The 20,866-nt window shown below is 46.9% G+C and overlaps 1 long non-coding RNA gene across 1 annotated transcript in view; it reads right to left on the reverse strand.

Moving 5' to 3' along the window:
* Positions 1-20,165, reverse strand: part of LOC119962779 — an 81,612-nt gene extending 61,447 nt beyond the window's left edge. Inside the window, exons 1-2 of the long non-coding RNA XR_005459959.1 lie at positions 19,973-20,165; positions 17,879-17,931 (exon numbers count right to left, since the gene is read on the reverse strand). This is a non-coding gene — a long non-coding RNA (uncharacterized LOC119962779). The remainder of the gene's footprint in view (positions 1-17,878; positions 17,932-19,972) is intronic.
* Positions 20,166-20,866: the final 701 nt, after the last annotated feature.

Below are 20,866 nucleotides of genomic sequence, written 5' to 3' on the forward strand. Positions count from 1 at the left end.
TAAAATGTTCACTACTAAAACATGTTTCACCTAACATGTGCGAAGCCACTGTCACATTAATCTTCACAGTGGGCCTGCCTGCGCCCCCAGTCCCTGTTGCACCACACCGCCACAAGGGCCACCTCCAGCTCTCTCTTGAATATATCCAACAAACTGGCCCCAACAGCTTTCTGTGGTAGAACAAAGAAAATTACAGCACAGGAACAGGCCCTTCGGCCCTCCCAGCCTGTGCCGATCCAGATCCTTTATCTAAACCTGTCTCCTATTTTCCAAGGTCTACTTCCCTCTGTTGCTGCCCGTTCATATACCTGTCTAGATGCCTCTTAAATGATGCTATCGTGCCCGCCTCTACCACCTGACACCCCCACTCTTGGAAAAAGCTTGTTGCTATCCACCCTGTCCATACCTCTCATAATTTTGTAGACCTCAATCAGGTCCTCCCTCAATCTCCGTCTTTCCAATGAAAACAATCCTAATCTACTCACCTTTCTTCATAGCTAGCACCCTCCATACCAGGCAACATCCTGGTGAACCACCTCTGCACCCTCTCCAAAGCATCCACATCCTTCTGGTAATGTGGCGACCAGAACTACACGCAGTATTCCAAACGTGGCCTAACTAAAGTCCTATACAACTGTAACATGACCTGCCTACTCTTGTACTCAATACCCCGTCCGATGAAGGCAAGCATGCTGTATGCCTTCTTGACCACTCTATCAACCTGCGTTCAGGGTACAATTGACCTGATCTTCCAGATCTCTCTGTACATCAATTGTCCCCGGACCCTTCCATTGACCAGATAGTCCGCTCTTGAATTTGATCTTCCAAAATGTAGATTCACTGCATTGAACTCCATCTGCCATTTCTCTGCCCAACTCTCAAATCTATCTATATTTTGTTGTGTTCTCTGACAGTCCTCCTCGCTATCTGCAACTCCACCAATCTTGGTATCATCTGCAAACTTGCTAATCAGACCACCTATACCTTCCTCCAGGTCATTTATGTAGATCACAAACAACAGTGGTCTGAGCACGAATCCCTGTGGAACACCATTAGTCACCCTTCTCCATTTTGAGACACTCCCTTCCACCAATACTCTCTGTCTCCTGTTGCCCAGCCAGTTCTTTATCCATCTAGCTAGTACACCCTGAACCCCATACGACTTCCCTTTTGCCATCAACCTGCCATGGGAAACCTTATCAAACGACTTACTAAAGTCCATGTATATGACATCTACAGCCCTTCCCTCATCAATTAACTTTGTCACTTCGTCAAAGAATTCTATTAGGTTTGTAAGACATGACCTTCCCTGCACAAAACCATGCTGCCTATCACTGATAAGTCTATTTTCTTCCAGATGTGAATAGATCCTATCCCTCAGTATCTTCTCCAACAGTTTGCCTACCACTCATACCACCCTGTCCATACCTCTCATAATTTTGTAGACCTCAATCAGGTCCTCCCTCAATCTCCGTCTTTCCAATGAAAACAATCCTAATCTACTCAACCTTTCTTCATAGCTAGCACCCTCCATACCAGGCAACATCCTGGTGAACCTCCTCTGCACCCTCTCCAAAGCATCCACATCCTTCTGGTAATGTGGCGACCAGAACTACACGCAGTATTCCAAACGTGGCCTAACTAAAGTCCTATACAACTGTAACATGACCTGCCTACTTTTGTACTCTTTTAGCTATTCTAAAACTTACGGAATTGTGATCGCTATTCCCAAAGTAATCACCGACTGAAACATCAACCACCGGGCCGGGATCATTGCCCAATACCAGGTCCAGTATGGCCACTTCCCGAGTTGGACTATTTACATACTGCTCTAAAAAACTCTGCTGGATGCTCCTTACAAACTCTGCTTCATCTACGTCTCCAACACTACACGATACCTGTCAAGCTCACAGGTCTGTAATTCCCTAGATTTTCCTTGAACACTTCTTAAACAATGGGACAACATTAGCAATTCCCCAGTCCTCCGGGACCTCACCCGTGCTCAAGGATGCTGCAAAGATATCTGTTAAGGCCCCAGCTATTTCGACCCTCGCTTCCCTCAGTAACCTGGGATAGATCCCATCTGGTCCTGGGGACTTGTCCACCTTAATGTCTTTTAGAATACCCAAAACTTCCCCTTTCCGTATGACAACTTAACCTAGAGTATTTAAAGATCCATCCCTAGCCTCAACATCCGTCTTGTCCCTCTCCTTTGTGAATACCGATGCAAAGTACTCATTAAGAATCTCACCCATTTCCTCTGAGTCCACGCATAAATTCCCTCTCTTGTCTTTGAGTGGGCCAATCCTTTCCCTAGTTACCCTGTTGCTCCTTACATACGGATAAAAGGCTTTGGGATTTTCCTTAACCCTGTTTGCCAAAGATATTTCATGACCCCTTTTAGCCCTTTTTATTGCGCGTTTGAGATTCGTCCTACTTTCCCGATATTCCTCCAAAGCTTCATCAGTTTTGAGTCGCCTCAATCTTACATATGCTTCCTCTTTCATCTTAGCTAGTCTCACAATTTCACCCGTCATCCATGGTTCCCTAATCTTGCCATTTCTATCTCTCATTTTCACAGGAACATGTCTGTCCTGCACTCTAATCAACCTTTCCTTGTAAGACTCCCACATTTCAAATGTGGATTTACCCTTAAACAGCTGCTCCTAATCCACATTCCCTAGCTCCTGCCGAATTTTGTTATACTCTGCCTTTCCCCAATTTAGCACTCTTCCTTTCGGACCACTCTTGTCCTTGTCCATGAGTATTCTAAAACTTACGGAATTGTGATCGCTATTCCCAAAGTAATCACCGACTGAAACATCAACCACCTGGCCGGGATCATTGCCCAATACCAGGTCCAGTATGGCCACTTCCCAAGTTGGACTATTTACATACTGCTCTAAAAAACTCTCCTGGATGCTCTTTACAAACTCTGCTTCATCTACGTCTCCAACACTACACGAATCCCATTCAATGTTGGGGAAGTTAAAATCTCCCATCACAACCACCCTATTGCTCCTACATTTTTCTATAATCTGTCTGCATATTTGTACCTCTACTTCTTGCTAACTTTTGGGAGGCCTGTAGTAAAGTCCCAACAATGTTACTGCACCCTTCCTATTTCTTAGCTCCACCCATATTGCCTCAGTGCTCGAATCCTCTATCGTGCCCTCTTTAATCACAAGAATTCCACAAGTTCACAACTCTCTGAGAGAAGAAGTTCTTCTTCATCTCAGTCCTGAATGGCTTACCCCTTATTCTTAGGCTGTGACCCCTAGTTCTCGACATTCCCAACTTTGGGAACATTCTTCCCGCATCTAGCCTGTCCAGTCCCATCAGGATTTTATATGTTTCTCTGAGATCCCCTCTCATTCTTCTAAACTCCAGTGAGTACAAGCCCAGTCGATTCAGTCTTTCTTCATATGTCAGTCCTGCCATCCTAGGAATTAGTCTGGTGAACCTTCACTGGTCACCCTCAATACCAAAAATGTCCTTCCTCAAACTAGGAGGCCAAAACTGCACATAATACTTAAGGTGTGGCCTCACCAAGGCCCTGTATAACCTCAGGTTCCTATTAATTTGTTCCCCTCTTAACTTAAACCTATGCTCTTTAGTTCTCGATTCCCCAACCCTGGGTTAAAGATTGAGTTCAATTATTAACTTAGAGCTGACTCCAAATTAAAAATCTATGCTGCTGTAGCTGATCTGTAGCACCACATTAGAAACCCACAAAAAGCCCACAAAGCTGTCAGCATTCTGGTGTAGCATCTGCCAGAAGTATCCAGTGCTGAGTAAAACACACATTTCGTTGCTATTGCCCTTCATGACGACCTACATGTGTGAGGTTGGATTTTCCATTTTCATCAAGATGAAGACGGTACAAAGTAACTGGCTGAAGTCTGCATCTGATATGTGCATTGCCCATTGCTCCTTTGAACCAGATTCAAATGAGATCGTGAGGACCAAGCAGGCTCCCCTTTTGCATTAAATGGAAGCGAACATGGTGTGTGTCATGAAGGTTGTGTCATGAAGGTTGGTCAGCGTAGGTCCCGAAGGTCGTTCGGCGTGTGTCACAAAGCTTGGTTTGCCATGGGTCCCGACGGTTGGCCAGTTGCAAAAGTGTGTCCCAGGAAAACACTGGATTAGAGGAACTGTGAATAATTAAAGCAGTGCAATTTTCCAAGTAGGCGGCCCCCATAGTTCCTGTGCTGAAGACTGAATAATCAACAAAATATGTGGGGACTATAAGCTCACAATCTTCCAGTTTACCCAGGTGGATCCACCGAATCGTGAACCTCTACGCTAAGCTGGCAGGAGGTCTCAACTACTCTGAGCTGGATCTCAGCAACATGTACCTGCAGTTGGAATTAGACAAAGAGTCCCAAAGATTCCCCAGGATCAATATACGTACGGGCCTATTTCAACACATGAGGCTGCCTTTCAGCATTTCCTCTGCCTGAACTATTTTCCAGTGTACCATGGAAAACCTCCTTCAGCGTATCCCAAAAGTGATGGTCTACCAAGACATGTTTTAGTCACAGAACCACACACGAAGAATACATGTCAAGTTTGGAAGAGATATTAAAGAGATTCAGAGATGCGGGGATTGTCTTAAACATGAGAAATGTACCCACCAGACCACGGAAGTCACCTACTTGGGGCTCCAAGTGGATGCCACAGGTTTACACTCAATTGATGAAAAAGTCAAAGCCACACATTAGGTCACAGCACCCTGGAATATAGCCGAGCTGAAATCTTTCTTGGGAATGGTGAACTATTATGACAGGTTCAATCCAAACCTGGCCATGACATTGGCGCCTCTACATCAGTTGCTAAGGAACCAACAATGTTGGAATGGAAGGAGCAGCAAGAGGAAGATTTCTACCTGGTAAAATAAGCTCTGCAATCTTCAAACCTTTTAGTTCATTTCAACCTGGGGAAGCCAGATCAGGACAGGGTGGACAGATCAGAATGGTCAATTGTCTTTGCCTCAAGGACACTTTCAGAAGCTGAGCCCAAATCAAAGAGGAGGGACTAGCCGCCAGCTCTGGTGTTAAAAAGTTCTACAAATACTTTTATGGATGGTGATAATAACCAACCATAAGCTACTATTGGGTCTTTGAGAGAGGATAAACCAATGCCCCCAATTGCCTTTGCTAGGGTGCTATGCTGAACCTTGCTGCTAGCGACCTACAGCTATACCTCCCAACACAGGCCTGGCACCCAAATCTCCAATGTGGACAGATTGAGTACTTTCCCCTTGCCAAAGATCTTGGTGGCACCGTCAGTATCCCCAAGAAATCATTTTTGCACTGAACTTCTTCGACATCTTGTCGACACATACAAAAATGGACTCAGTGAGATCTGCTATTAGCCAAGGTGAAACAAGTAATATGGCACCTTGAGAGGTCTGAATAGTTGAGGTCGTAGTTAACCAGCAGGGGTGAACTAACCTGTGAGGTTGAAGTACTACCTTGGGACTCTCGAGTCGTCATTCCACACCCAGTGAGGGAAGCCCTCTTACAAGAATTACACAGTGCCCATCCAGGCCAAACAAAGATAAAGATGCTGGCATGCAGTTATATCTGGTGGCCGGGAATCAATAAAGTTATTGAGGAAGTGGTATGGCAACGCATTCCCTGCCAGACTCAACAATTGTTATCTACTTCTGCCAATCTCCACCACTGGGAGTGGCTGGGCCGCCCATAGACCAGAGCACATGTCGATTATGCAGGCCCTTTTTTAAGCAGGTGTTTCTTGTCTTGGTAGATGCTCATTCCAAATGGCTATCTATACAAGAGACGGGAGCTACGACCTCGGCGGCTACTGCGGATGCCTTATGCCGGTTATTCGCTGTACATGGTTTAGCAGACGCCATGTGTCAAGAATGGCACCCGTTTCACTGGGAACGATTTCCAGCACTTTTTTCAGATGAATGGAATTTGGCATACCAGAATGGCCCCGTAGCATCCTGCATCTAATGGGTTGGCAGAAAGGATGGGACAGACTTTTAAAAATGCTGTAAGGAAGCAAGCAGACTGACTATTGTGCCATTGTTTGGCCAACTTCTGTTGTCCTAAACACAAACCCTCACGCAACCATGGGGGTCACGCTGGCTGAATTGTTTAGGGCCGTTGCCTCAGAACTTGTTTGGACTTGATATTTCCAAAAGGCATGTCAGATCATTCCGGGTGAGTGACCTAGTTCTAGTTCAAAATTTTACCTCCGTCCGTCTCTGTTAGCCGATCGGATTGTATCCCAACCTAGAGTATCGTATGTGGTAAATGTTAATGGCAGGACTGTGTGGAAGCATGTCGACCACTTGAGAATCCGGGAGATGATAACCCCCATTCCTAAACAGATAGTTCCAACTAGAACCGCAGGCACTCCTATTGCTGTTTTAGAGGAGAAGGAACTGGGAATTTCAGAGTCAGCCCCACCAACTGTCCAGGTAAGAGCTGGAGAGGCGCACAGCCCTACAAAAGAGGTGGAGTCACCTGAACCTTCATCTTCTGCAGATAAGACTACCTTGGAGACGGTGGAGCTGGCTGCGGGTAAATAGATCTGCGAGGACTCGAAGGCCCCCAGACAGACTGACTCTGTGATGAACCTTTATCCCTTATGTATCTTGACCTTGTATATAGCACTTGTATACAGCTTACTTTGCAAAATGTGTTGAGGGATTAAGGGGAGAGGTGTGAGATAGTATGGCCCTTTAAGGGACTGGGCTTTGGGGCCCACGCGACTGGCTCGGGAGTTGTTACGCAGGAGCGCATGAACCCTGACTAATAGAGAGAAAGCACGGGGCCCTGAGAGCAGCGATCCAGGCAGTGCGGACCCTGGAGCTGGAGAGTCAAGACCGAACCATTATTTCTCTGTGCCTGTATATAGTTGCCTTTGCCTGCTGTTAATAAACCCCCTCGTTGTTACTGTAAGTCTCAAGCCACCACAATATGGAAGATATTGTCATCTGTATAAGATCTTTCATCGAGGGTGTGGAAACCAATTGTTGGAATGCTAGTTAATATGTAGAAGAGCTGTGGGTTTTTGTTGGACCCTTAGTTTCCCGTTTCATATTGTCTATTCCTTCTGAGGTTCTGTAAAGTGTCTCTATGGTGATCATTGCTTACCATCATTTCATCAAAGGCTGAACTGAATTATTTTAGGAATATCTGCAAAAACCTTGGACTCCACCGTTATCGGTATTGTTTAAGTCAAGTGTTTTACTAGTGACTTCCTGTGTGTTTCTGCTTTTGGGCGATTATATAATAAATTAGATTTTTAATTTGAGCCAAAATATTATAGCCTAATAAGGCAATATTTTCAATCTTCTGAAGAGCACGGTACAGCAATGTAATGAATGCATTTTTCAACCTCTGATTACACTGGAATAAGTAAAGATCCCTCAATTCCTTTAGCATGAAACTATGTGGCTATTACCTGGAAACCATGCACTGATATCTACTCATCATATATTGTCAGCTGCTTTATTGAATGCATGAGGGCAGACAGTCTGATAATAATGATAAAACTGTTAACGTCTTCTGATGTTACATCCTGTTTCTTAATTTAAAGAAATCAACCATGCGCCAAACCAGGGCATCCCTGACCTCAGCTATGCAGCTATGTTCTACAAACTGACTGATCCTTGCCAAGTTTGATATTGTTTGGAAGGAACATATGGCGCAATAGTTGAGTGCCTTCATCATGCTTATTGTTACTGTCACTACAGTACATAAGTTTTGATTGCAGTTCCGGTTTCATGGAACGGTATGGTAGCACAGTGGTTAACACAGTTGCTTTGCTGCTCCAGGGTCCCAGTTTTGATTCCTGGCTTGGGTCCCGGTCTGTGCGGAGTCTGCACGTTCTCCCCGTGTCTGCGTGGGTTTCCTACGGGTGCTCCGGTTTCCTCCCAAAGTCTAAAGATGTGCAGGGTTAGGTGGATTGGCCATGCTAAATTGCCCTCAGTGTCCAAAAAGGTTAGCTGGGGTTGCTGAGTTATGGGGGTAGGGTGGAAGTGTGGGCTTGGGTAGGGTGCTCTTTGCAAGGACTGGTGCAGACTCGATGGGCCGAATGGCCTCCAAATGCACTGTAAATTCTATGATTCTACGATTCTATGATTCACTATTGGTTAATGGCTTCCTGAGTAAAAAATGGGCACATCACTTATGTATTCATGAAACTAAGGTAAATCTACCATTTGTGGTGCAGATGCTTCCTTGGATAGCATTGAATCTTGGTGGGAGTTGGATCTTCATGGACTTCTGCCAGGATCCCAATTCTCCTTCTGCCATTTGCCAACCAATGCAGCATAATGAAATTTGATGATGTACCCCTGTTGCTGAAACAGTTATGTTGCTTTGAGTAATGTATATTTCTCCAACTTGTACCTTGGTTGACTCATTACGGACAGTATAATGATTTTTCAGGTCTGTTGAAAGCTGTCTGGGAGACCTCACCACGCTTCTGTTTTGTACTGCTTTTCACAAATGTGTACCAGTCTTAATGGTACATCGGGGGGGGGGGGGGCATTAGAGACTCCCGGGTTGTCAGACAAAGGGCAGAGTGGTACCCTGACACTTCCCCGGAACCCAGGGTGGGCGGGTTGCCACTGTAAGGCTGGCAGGGGCACTGCCAGGTTAGCAAGACATGGTGCCTGGGTGTCATGTTGGCACTGCCAGGGATCGGGCCTGGGGGGGGTGGGGGGGGGGGGGGTCCTTATCAGGTGGAGGAGGGATGTGGTGTTCCCGGGGGTCTCCCCGAGTTTGGTGGAGGAGGGGTGTCGAAAACAGTGAGGGGGGGAGGGGCAGATTGGGGCAACCTGAGAAAATGACTCTAAGTGTGGCCTTGGTGAAGATAACCTCCCAATGTCAAAAATCTGGCCAAGTGCCGTTGAATAGCAGGGTCTTTCTCAGCGCTGCAGTCACCGAGAAACACCCATCTAAATGTGCCCAAAACCAGACATTGATCTTTTCCAGTTAAATTGTGCTCTTTAGGTCAGGTGACCAAATGCTTCATCAATGACGTAGTTTTTAAGAAGTGGCTGAAAAGAGGAAAGTGAGGTAGAATGGTGAGGATAGCCACCAATAGTGGAGCGATTTAAATTGGACATGCTCTGGAAGTCAGAATTAGATGAGCACTGATATCTCCAAGGGTTGTGAGGCTGGAGGAAATGAAAGAAATACGGTGGGGAAAAACCATGGCGCGATTTGAAAACAAGAGTGAGATTTTAAACTCAAACGGCATTGCTTGATCAAGAGCCAATGAAGGTCAGCAGGTAAAGAGGTCAGGAGTGAATGCGAGTAAGAGCATCATCATTGGAGCTTTGGATGTCTTCAAGTTTACAGCTGGTAAAATGTGGGAGACCAACCAGGAGTGCATTGGAATCAAGACCAAACGTAACAAAAAAATGAACAGCAGATCAACTGAGGCAGGGTGGAGTCAAGTGGTGTTTTGGAGATGAAAATAGGGGTCTTGGAGAGAATATGTGATTGTAAGCTCACCTTGGGTTCAAACATGAACACCAAGGTTGAGAAGAGTTTGGTTTAGTTTCAAATAGTTGTCAGGGGGAGGGATAGAATTAGGATCGCGAGGGAATGATGTTTGAAGTCGGGGCCAAAACCGGTGGCTTCAGTTTTCCCAATATTTGCTTAAAGGAAGTTTCTGCTTATCCAGTACAGGATGTTGGACATGCTGTCAAATAATTTAACAACAGCAAAGGAGTCCGAGATGGTGGTGAGCTAAAGCTGGGCATTGTCAACAGTGTGAAAATGTCTTCTTCAGTTGGTAATTGTTTGCTGAACCACAGCATAGTCCTGTGACTTTTCTTCCCCTCTGTGTGTAGGGTGTGGAGGCAGGCCCTGAATCTACCTCCTCCTAGAACAGGGATCAAAACCTTGCGGTTGGCATTATCTGACCTATAAAATCGCAATCCAGTCAACTGAGCGAATCAGTGTGAAAGCCAATGCTAGTTTGTGGATAATGTCACTCAGAGGCAGCATTTAGGTGAGAAACAGATCACGGATCATTCCAGAATGTCATTGTGAGGTAAGAGTTATAAAATTAAGATCATGTTTCAGCCAATGTCTTCAGTGTATCAGTTACTGGGCAGGAACTAATTCGCTAATGCAGGCTTCAGATTTGAAAACGTTGGGGACTCTTTTCACACATGTTGCTTAACGTGTTCTTCGGATATCAATGTAGGTATTGTTACAATCTGCACCATACAGCGGTACCCTTTCAGACGATTTAAAATTAGGAAGGCCTTTGGAGTTCAGGAAGTGATAATTAATTCAGATAGTGTCTATTTCTGGTGCAAATTTTTATTAACTATGGGAAATGCTGGCAACATCATACCCCAGCAAAGTGGAGGTGGAATTTTGTTTAATGCCGAGTTACAGATGATTGCTTGGATTTCTGTTGAAAGCAGATCGTGTCAGACTTAGTCATGTGGAAGTCAGATTTTAAAGGGATGTTAGATTTTCTTCCCTAAAAATACGAGGAAACTTTTTACAGCTCTCATAGCCACTCGCCCTGTATTAGCTGGATTTGAACTGATGATTTCTTGGTTAATCCTGTACTGAAGTCACTGCACTACCACACTCAGCTCAAAACAAAAGCTCAAACCTGATACTCGGAGATGGAATGTCTTTGAATATCTTATTCATGAAACATGCTTGCACTTTTAAATTAGGCAGTTAAGATATATAAACTGCAGAAAGGGAGCAGACAAGCAGCTTTACACTGCCTCTGAGAGAATCCTAACGTTCAGAGATAAATAGCACAGCTAAACAATCAAAAATTTGGAAAAGCCAACATTTAGAATGAGAGTAAGACATGCCTAAAGTCACAATGATTGCAAATGGTAGATTAAATAATTTTATAGAGAAGGAAAATTACGGCACTGAATGATTTGTATATCGCTGAAAAAAAGAGAGAACGTATGTTACTAAAACTGTTGGTCTTACACAGATCAGGTCAAATGCAAGAATGCCAAATTTAAATGATCGCAATTTATACTGCAGGAAATAAAAGGATTGGTTGGCAAGTCCACCCGGGTTGGCTGAGGAATTGCCATGAAGAAAGCAAGGATTGTCAGAATCTGGTACATTAGAGCATAAGACCACCAGATAAAGGAGCAGAAGTATGCCATTCAGCCCATCGAGCCTGCTCCGCCATTCGGCCCATCGACCATGACTGACCTGATATAATAATCTTCAACTACACTTTCCCACCTTATCCCCATAGCCCTCGATTCCCTTATTGATTATAGATCTGTGGGCGGAATCTTACCAAGGAAAGATAAATCGTCAGTTCCGTTGAAAAAATGGATCAAATGCTGCCTGATTTCTCACAGAATTCTTTTTAGCCTCTTTTTCACTGCATGAATCACGCAGCACTCTTGGCGCCTTCTGCTGATTTGCTCACCTTGGGAAAAAGTAATGACTGAAATCACTCAGCTCCATATAATGGCCTCCCCAGTACTTGGTCTAGAGCTGTTGCATGTGTAATGGCAGCCAGGAAGCCTGCCCCAAGATTTCCCAAGGGATCTCTGACCAGACTTATGGATGGACTCCAGCAGATTCAGGACATTCTGTATCAGAACTCCAGGAAGTGGCCCACCAGCATGGGGACTACTCCTGCCTGGAAGGGTATTGCAGCATTAATAAGTGTCACTTCACTGCAGAAAAGGATGGGACATGAGCCGGAAAAAATGCATTCCTTTGCAGGGCCAGGGTATGTTTTCCACCTCTAGTCTCTCAATTAATCCACTCATCCACCTCTCGCAACTCCAAGGTGTTCTCTCACCAAGCCACCTCGTGGGCTTGCCCACCTGTCACAAGGGGCGAAATTCTCCGCCCCCCACGACGGGTGGGAGAATAGCGGGAGGGCCTTCCCGACATTTTTGCCGCCCTCCCGCTATTCTCCCCCCCCCCCCGCCGAAGTCCCGACCCGAATCGCTGCCGCCGTTTTTTTACGGCCGGCAGCGATTCTCAGCTGTTAGATGGGCCGAAGTCCCAGCCCTTTACGCCGTTTTTACGAACGGCAAACACACCTGGTCTTGCCGTTCATAAAAACGGCGTGACTAACTCGCTATTAATAACCATGGCACCGTACCACGGCCGTGCCAAGGGTGCCATGGGCCCGCGATCGGTGGGCACCGATCGCGGGCAGCGGGCCCGATGCCCGCGCACTACTTGTCCTTCCTCCGCCCCGCAGTATCCATTCGCGGGGCGGCTGAGGGGCAACCCGGCCCGCGCATGCGCGGGTTTCGCGCAAAAACGCGATGACGTCACCTGCGCATGCGCGGGTTGGAGTCTTTCAAACTGCGCATGCGCGGCTGACGTCATATGACGCGTCAGCCGGCGCTAACTCCGGCAAGCGGGCTTAACGAAAATCGTTAAGCCCGTCTTGACGGAGCCTACGGCGTCGGGCTGCTAGCCCCTTCTGGTCCCCGGTCGGGAAGGGGCGCGCTGCCGTAAAACCCGCCCGGGTTTTACGGCAGCTTTACGATTTCTCCCGTTTTGGGAGAATCGCGCCCAAGGTTTTCTTCTCTCCCACTGTCGCCCCGCACCCCCCAACCACCTTGGTGTCCCCAGTTTCAACTCTGTTCCTCATATCCCTGCTCCCACTCCAGCCTCATGCAAACCAGGGAGGGTAAGCCAAGATGAAGGCGTTGTGCACAATGCCCAGGTATCGGGCGCAGACATGCATGATGCGCAACTGATGGTCAATCACCAGATGCCCATTTATCAAGGGGACCAGCTTTCAGTTAGTGTAGAGTGGCCTGTCATCTGCAGATGCTCATAGGGGTAAATGCATCCCATTGGTCATCCCCTGTATCCGTGGCATGTCGATGATGGGCGAACCCCGCTGCCCGTGCATCCTGGTGGGCTCAATCCACATTGAAATGGATTTATTGTGCTAACTGGGCTTATAGGGACTCCGTGACCACCGGGAGTGGGTGACCTTCCCCATTCCCCCACAGTGCCAGATACACCATGATCTGGCAGATATGTCGCACTGTCTCCTTGCTCAGCCAGAGTCTTCGACGTCACGCCCAGGCCAGCAGGTCCTCGAATGACTGACGCTGCCGGTATACACAAAGCCACATGCGATGCCTCCTTTGCACATCCTCTCCCTTGTCCTGTTGGGCGGCCAGCTCTATCCTGGGTAGCTGCCTCCTGTTTCTCTGGGGCAGTCTCTGCTGCCTCATGCTCTGCTGCATCCTCTTCCTCGATCAGCTGCAGCCCGTATAGCCGCAAGGCATCTCCCAGGGCTGCAGCGACGAGTTGGAAGGCCACCATGGCTAATTGATTTCCAATATCCGTTGACTGCAGGGGGTGAAAGGTTGACACATCAAAAATTGTTTATGGATCACTTGCTGTGAGTGCTGGATAGTTTTGTCCCACTGAGACGAGGAAGGAATGGTAAGGTGAAGGAGCCTTGGATGAGAAGAGAAATGGAGCTTCTAGTCAAGAGGAAGAAGGAAGCTTATGTAAGGTTGAGGAAGCAAAGATCTGGCACTGCTCTAGAGGGTTACAAGGTAGGCAGAAAGGAACTCAAAAATGGACTCAGGAGAGCTAGAAGGGGGCATAAAAAAGCCCTGGTGGGAAGGATTAGGAATAACCCCAAGGCATTCTACACTTACGTGAGAAGATGATGATCAGAGTGAGAGTAGGGCCCATCAGGGATAGTGGAGGGAACTTGTGCCTAGAGTCTGAGGAGATAGGGGAGGCCGTAAATGAATATTTTGCTTCAGTATTCACGAGGGAGAGGGATCTTGTTGCTCATGAGAACAGCGCGAACCAGGTTAATAGATTCGAACAAGTTGATATAAAGAAGGAGGATGTGCCAGAAATTTTGAAAAGCATCAGGTTAGATAAGTCCCTGGACCTGACAGGATACACCCAAGGTTACTATGGGAAGCGAGGGAGGAGAGTGCTCCGCCGTTGGCGATGGTCTTTATGTCCTCACTCTCCATTGGAGTAGTACCGGATGAAGAGAGGGAAGTGAATGTTGTTCCCCTGTCCAAGAAAGGGAATAGAGAAATCCCTGGGAATTACAGACCAGTCAGTCTTACATCTGTGGTGAGCAAAATATTGGAAAGGATTCTGAGAGATGGAGTGGGGTTCTCCCTGTGGTAATCACCACTGATGTATTATACTGTATATATGGATTTTACGGTAAGGCCCCTGTACTACAGGTATGGGGGTAGATCCCTGCCTGCTGGCTCCGCCCAGTAGGCGGAGTATAAATATGTGTGCTCTCCGTACAGCAGCCATTTTGTCAGCTGCTGTAGGAGGCCACACATCTCTGTGTAATAAAGCCTCGATTACAATCTACTCGCGACTCGTCGTAATTAACAGTGCATCACTCCCTTCTGGGGACTAAGTCCCCATGCCCGCCAGAAAACAGGCAGGAATCACTCCGGACTTTTTCCTAGAAGGTCCAGGGTAATTCTCCATCAAGGGGCCTAGCAGGGCCCCAGCGTGCGACTTGCAGCTCCGGCTGCCCGCGGGACCCTGCAGTTACGCCCGCGCGGCTGCGCATGTGCTCGGGAGCCGTCTTCGCAGCTGCCCATGCGCAACATGGCGGTGCCCTACAGGGGCCCGGCACAGAGGAGCATAGGCACCCCCTGGAATGAGCACGCCCGCCGATCGGTAGCCATTGATCGTGGGCCTGGCCACCATGGAGGCCTCCCCCCTGGAATCGGATCCCCCCCCCCAGCAGGACGGCCCCCGCAGCCAGAACGCCGAGGTCCCACCAGGTGGCACTACATGTCAACCATGCCGGCGCAACTCGGCGGGCACTCGGCCTGTCGAGCACAGAGAATTGCTGCGGGGGGCGCTTTCAAAGGCCCCCGACCGACGGCACGCCAATCGCATGCTCGCAACTGCTGCCGATTCTCCGGTTGCCGGAGAATCGCGTGCCGGCGTGGGAGCCTATTTTGGATAATTCTCCGCCCCTGCGCCCAACGTGATTTCAGCACCGAGGGTTGGAGAATCCCGCCCATGATTTAAGATTATTTAGAAAAACATAGTTTGATTAAAGATAGTCAGCATGGCTTTGTGAGGGGCAGGTCATGCCTCACAAGACTCATTGAATCCTTTGAGGATGTGACTAGACACATAGCTCAAAGTCGGGCGTATATGGATTTCAGTAAGGCATTTGATAAGGTTCCCCATGGTAGGCTCATTCAGAAAATCAGGGGGCATGGGATACAGGGAAATCTGGCTGTCTGGATACAGAATTAACTGGCCAAAAGAAGACAGTGAGTGGTAGTGGATGGAAAGTATTCTGGCTGGAGGTCAGTGACCAGTGGTATCCTGCAGGGATCTATTCTGGGACCTCTGCTGTTTGTGGTTTTTATAAATGACTTGGATGAGGAATTGTAAGGGTGGGTTAGTAAGTTTGCCGATGACACGAAGGTTGGTGGAGTTGTCGATTGTGTCGAGGGCTGTTGCAGGTTACAACAGGACATTGACAGGATGCAGAGCTTGTCTGAAAAGTGGCAGATGGAGTTCAACCGAGATAAATGTGAAGTCATTCATTTTGGAAGGTCGACTTTGAATGCTGAATACAAGGCTAAAGGCAAGATTCTTGGAAGTGTGGAGGAACAGAGGGAACTTGGGGTCCACATACATAGATCCCTCAAAGTTGCCATCCGGTTTGATAGGGTTGTTCAGAAGGCATATGGTGTGTTGGCTTTCATTAACAGGGGAACTGAGTTTAAGAGCCGCGAGGTTTTGCTGCAGCTTTATAAAACTCTAGTTAGACCACACTTGGAATATTGTGCCAGTTCTGGTCGCCTCATTACAGGAAGAATGTGGATACTTTGGAGAGGGTACAGAGGAGATTTACCAGGATGCTGCCTGCACTGGAGGGCATGTCTTAAGAAGAAAGATAGAGGGAGCTAGGGCTTTTCTCACTGGAGCGAAGAAGGAAGAGAGGTGACTTTATAGAGGTGTACAAGGTGATGAGAGGCATGGATAGAGTGGATAGCCAGAGACTTTTCACCAGTGCGGAAATGGCTATCACGATGGGACATTGTTTCCAGCTGATTGGAGGAAGGTATAGGGGAGATGTGCGAGGTTGGTTCTTTACACAGAGAGTGGTGGGTGTGTGGAATGCACTGCCAGCAGCGGTAGTGGAGTCAGAGCCATTCGGGACATTTAAGCGATTCTTGGACAGGCACATGGGCAGCAGTAAATTGTAGGGGCGTAGATTATGTTGATCTTAGATTAGGGAAAGTGGTCGGCACAACATTGTGGGCCGAAGGGCCTGTTCTGTGCTGTCTGTTCTATGTTCTATATTAGCATAGTGCGGACTCCCGTACCCAACCAGGTCTAACAGACTACGCAGTAGCCCCGGTTGGCACTGCAGGCTCTGCCCTTGCATGTTCCCACACCCCTGGCCCTATCGGTGCCGGCACCATGGGGATTCTGGCCCTGACGCCCGTTCCTGCTGCCAGGGTACAATCGGCTGGCACTGCCCTTGCCAGCGCTATGCTCCATGACCCACGTCCAGCACCCCCAAGCTACTGTGGGCGTTGCCCTTGGGTGGGCTGCGTGATGCCCTGCCAACGGATGGCAGCCGGGAGGGTGGGATGGAGGCTGGGGACTAGGTGTGGGGTTGGTGTAGTGGGGCACCCATATGGCCGGTATCATTCTGCTGAGCTGGGGACCATGTTGGATGGTCAGTGGGATGCGCAGCAAGGTGGCTGCCTTGCAGGCTGCAGCAATGGTTGTCCTTGCCTGCGCAAGGCCCTCGTCTCATGGGGGGTCACTGAGCATAAGTGAACCATGCCATCGGGAATACGGCCCATTGGAGGCGCAGAATCACGGAGGCCCTGGAAAATACCGGGTTGGGCCCACTAATGATATGCAAATGGTGTTTACTGTGTGTGTGTTCTGAAATTCCTTGACACTGCTGTCGAGGTGACAGAGAATTGCGATTTGGCGTGAAATCAGCACAGTTGTGGCACGGAATTGATTCTCCATCCAATTGCGTTTCCCGATTCTGGCGCAGCCGACGGAAAATCCTGCCCTGTAACTTCAAAGGCTCTGTTGATTAATTTAGTGCCTCGCTCCTCAAACTATGCAGAACCACTTTCATCCTTCTACCTAAGTCATTGGTACCTCAATGGGCCACAACAACAGGATCCTCCCCTTCCCACTGGAAAGTTCCTCTCCAGCCCGAAGCACATATCCTGAACCCTGGCACCAGGCAGGCAATGCAGCTGCCTGGTCTCTCACTCCTTGCTGCAGGGAGCAGTGTCAATCGCCCTCACCATACTGTCTGCTACATTCTTATGAGCTTCCGTCACTTGAGTGGCACCCTGCAGAACCGCGCCATAGACATCATCTCATCCACCCTGTAGCCCCCAATCATATCCAAACAAGCTGAAAGAACCTCAAGCTTGTTGGACAATTGCAGAGGTTGACATTCTTGCACTCCTGCCCTTCGGGTTCCCCTCCATGTCTCAGCTGCAGTCACACGCACCTGTCCCTGACCACTTTCCGAACGAGAAGATTCTATCCTAAGGGCTGTGAATGCTCGTGATACAAAGCATCCAGGTAACTCTCAGCCTCCCTGACATATCAGAATATCTGCAGCTCAGCCTCCAACTCAGTGACCCGGAGTCAAATTCTTTCAAGTCGCAGACACTTACTGCAGATGTGCTCGCCTTGATAAATAACACCAGTATCCATGAGCTCCCACATGCTGCAGACTTGACATATCACCTGTCCTCCCATACTTATGAGCTTTAATTTATTGTTTTATTTAATTATTTTCTTTTAGATATTTATTTATCTTATCACAAATGCCAGTACTATTTTAAACAATAAGAAAATAGACCTTGAGCACTTACCAGATACTCACCAACAGCTCACCTTCTCCCCGTAGTACAGCAGAAACTGAATCCTAAAGGGTAAAAAAAGGTTAAATGCTTGTACAAAATTACAGTATCACTATTTTATCAAGAACATTTAAAAAAATGTTTCTGTTGGTTTTCACATTTTATGTTTAGCATTTCAGTTTGTAAGTTCAATTGAAAGCTGCATCACCGGACATGATGCATAGCAAAAACAATCAAGGAAAAATTAAAATTATAAAAGCAAAAAAAGAAAAGAGAGAAAATGAAGACACAACAAACAAAGATCATTATCAATATTTACATACACTTGTCTCCCCTCCCTCTGTGGCTGAGATCCCCCTTTGGCCAATCTGCCTCTGCTGTACTCCCAATGTGGCCCAAACATGTATTAACCAGGTGCCCTCAGGCTAGTCCTCTGCGGCTTTGTCACTTGTCCTTCACATTCTTTTTGTGAGCCTTTGCCCCCTCCCTTCCTCCCCCTCATATACCCTTTCCTTTTCCTTGATGTTCCGTGGCTCGTCCATGTCTCCCCCTCTTTGCTCTACTTTTTATCAAGAACATTAACCAGAAATGCTGTGCATTCCCAGTATTATACAGTACAATTTTAGGGCACGCACTATATGTACATATGATAATATGAAAACAGCATGCTAAAAAATCAAAGAGAGACCCCAAGATTCAGAGTTAATTATAGCTCAAGTTCTATTACAATTCATGCTGATGTTAAAAGATTTTGGCTTGACATGAATGTGATTGTACAGTGTAACACAGTTATTCAGTCATCTGCACTAAGTTTGTCCATGTACTTGGGACCAACTGCAGAAAACAAGCTCACAGCACTTCAACTTTACATTGGCGGCTGTATAAAAGGAAATGAGTTTTAAACTTAGAACATAGAACAGTACAGCACAGAACAGGCCCTTCGGCCCTCGATGTTGTGCCGAGCAATGATCACCTTACTCAAGTCAACGTATCCACCCTATACCAGTAACCCAACAACCCCCCCCCCCCCATTAACCTTATTTTTTAGGACACTAAGGGCAATTTAGCATAGCCAATCCACCTAACCCGCTCATCTTTGGACTGTGGGAAGAAACCGGAGCACCCGGAGGAAACCCACGCAGACACGGGGAGGACGTGCAGACTCCGCACAGACAGTGACCCAGCCGGGAATCGAACCTGGGACCCTGGAGCTGTGAAGCATTTATGCTAACCACCATGCTGCCGTGCTGCCTTGTTGGGGGAAAACTTAATTGTGGCCTGTTGTTGGAAATTTGGTCCCAATGAGGCAGCCAAGCATGCAAACTTGATGCTGTCTCCTCGTCTAACTGATTTTCGTGTGCAGCCCAGTGTGGAACTTGCTGTTTGTTGACCACTGTGCTCTAGAAACAGGGCCCAGCACTGTAAGTGGTTACTATGTATTTCAGCCAACTTAAATATCTTAATGGCACCCTGCACCAGCAGCACTATGCTCAATTTCACAGGTATTGGGTCATTTTAAACTTTCATTTCTAATCTTTGGTAACAATCAAATTTTAACTGCTAATAAATATATGCACAGAGCTTCATTTTCTGTGGGCAGAGAGAGGTCCACATTGTACCTTCCATTTGGTCATCTCAATTTCATGCCGAAAGTATAATTGCAAGTTTAAATGTATCATTTCTCACACACAAGGACAAGTCCTTTGTGTGCAAACTAATTCTCGATGCATTACAACAACGATTTCACATCAAAGAGACTTCAATGGCCGTCAGGCACTTTGGGGTGCCCTGAGGTTTTGTGAAGCACAATGGAAATGTAAGTTATTCCTTTGCTTTCTATTTGCAATAGCTTGTAACCACCATTTGGAGATCTATTGCTTAACGAGACAGGCTTAAGTTTATTGGCTTTACTTCCAGTTACCAAACCATGAAAATAGCCTTGCAGAGCAACAGTGGCAGTTATTCATTAAATTATCTGTCACAAATACAGTGTGTGACAATTTGTATCTACTGTCCTTATTGCAATTTTAATGACATACTAAATGAATAATGAAGAGCTTCGGAGAAGTGGAATTATTGAGGTAACGTCCAACTGCATCGGCTCACCTGGACATCATGAGCGTCTTGATTCTTGAAACTGTGATTTGAAGCTGACAGTGTGTAACTGTAACTCTCTGTATTGTGTTTCAAATCCAGCGAGGTTAGCTGTTCTGCCACTCACTCCTGATGTGCATGCATCATGTCTGGCGTATCATAATATCAGGCACTGCGATGGAGCTTCACATTTGATGAGTGTTAGTTGACAGCTCAATTCCAAAAAGTCGCCTCAGAACAGTTCAAAAGGGGATTAAGTTTCTTGGCCTTCACACGCTTACATGCTAAATATAAGCACCATGTAATACTCAGCTGTAACAATACCCTGCTGACCAATGAAAATTTAACTGACAGAGGCATTTGCTGTCTCGGCCAAACAGTGGTGAATTGCTAAAATTCGAAGAGGTGAAGCACATTTTAATTTCCTGTAGCTTTCCTATCCAATTCAACGATAGTACTTTTATACTTAAAATGCAATAAGGCAAGGCAACAATTTTATACAGCCAGGCTGTTTCTTTTTGACGTTCTGGAAATATATATGTGACCACAGTGCGTCTGTTTATTCTCCTTCACCTTTAAAAGTTTTTCCTGTTACCGATTCATGTTGAACATAAGACCATAAGACATAGGAGCCAAATTAGGCCACTCGGCCCATCGAGTCTGCTCCGCCATTCAATCATGGCTGATATTTTTTCATCCCCATTCTCCTGCCTTCTCCCCATAACCTCAGATCCCCTTATTAATCAAGAACCTATTTATCTCTGTCTTTAAAGACACTCAGTGATTTGGCCTCCATAGCCTTCTGCAGAAAAGAGTTCCACAGATTCACCACCTTCTGGCTGAAGAAATCCCTCCTCATCTCTGTTTTAAAGGATCATCCCTTTAGTCTCAGATGGTGCTTCTAGT

This window comes from Scyliorhinus canicula, chromosome 3 (assembly GCF_902713615.1).
Source record: "Scyliorhinus canicula chromosome 3, sScyCan1.1, whole genome shotgun sequence".
NCBI classification, from domain to species: Eukaryota; Metazoa; Chordata; class Chondrichthyes; order Carcharhiniformes; family Scyliorhinidae; genus Scyliorhinus; species Scyliorhinus canicula.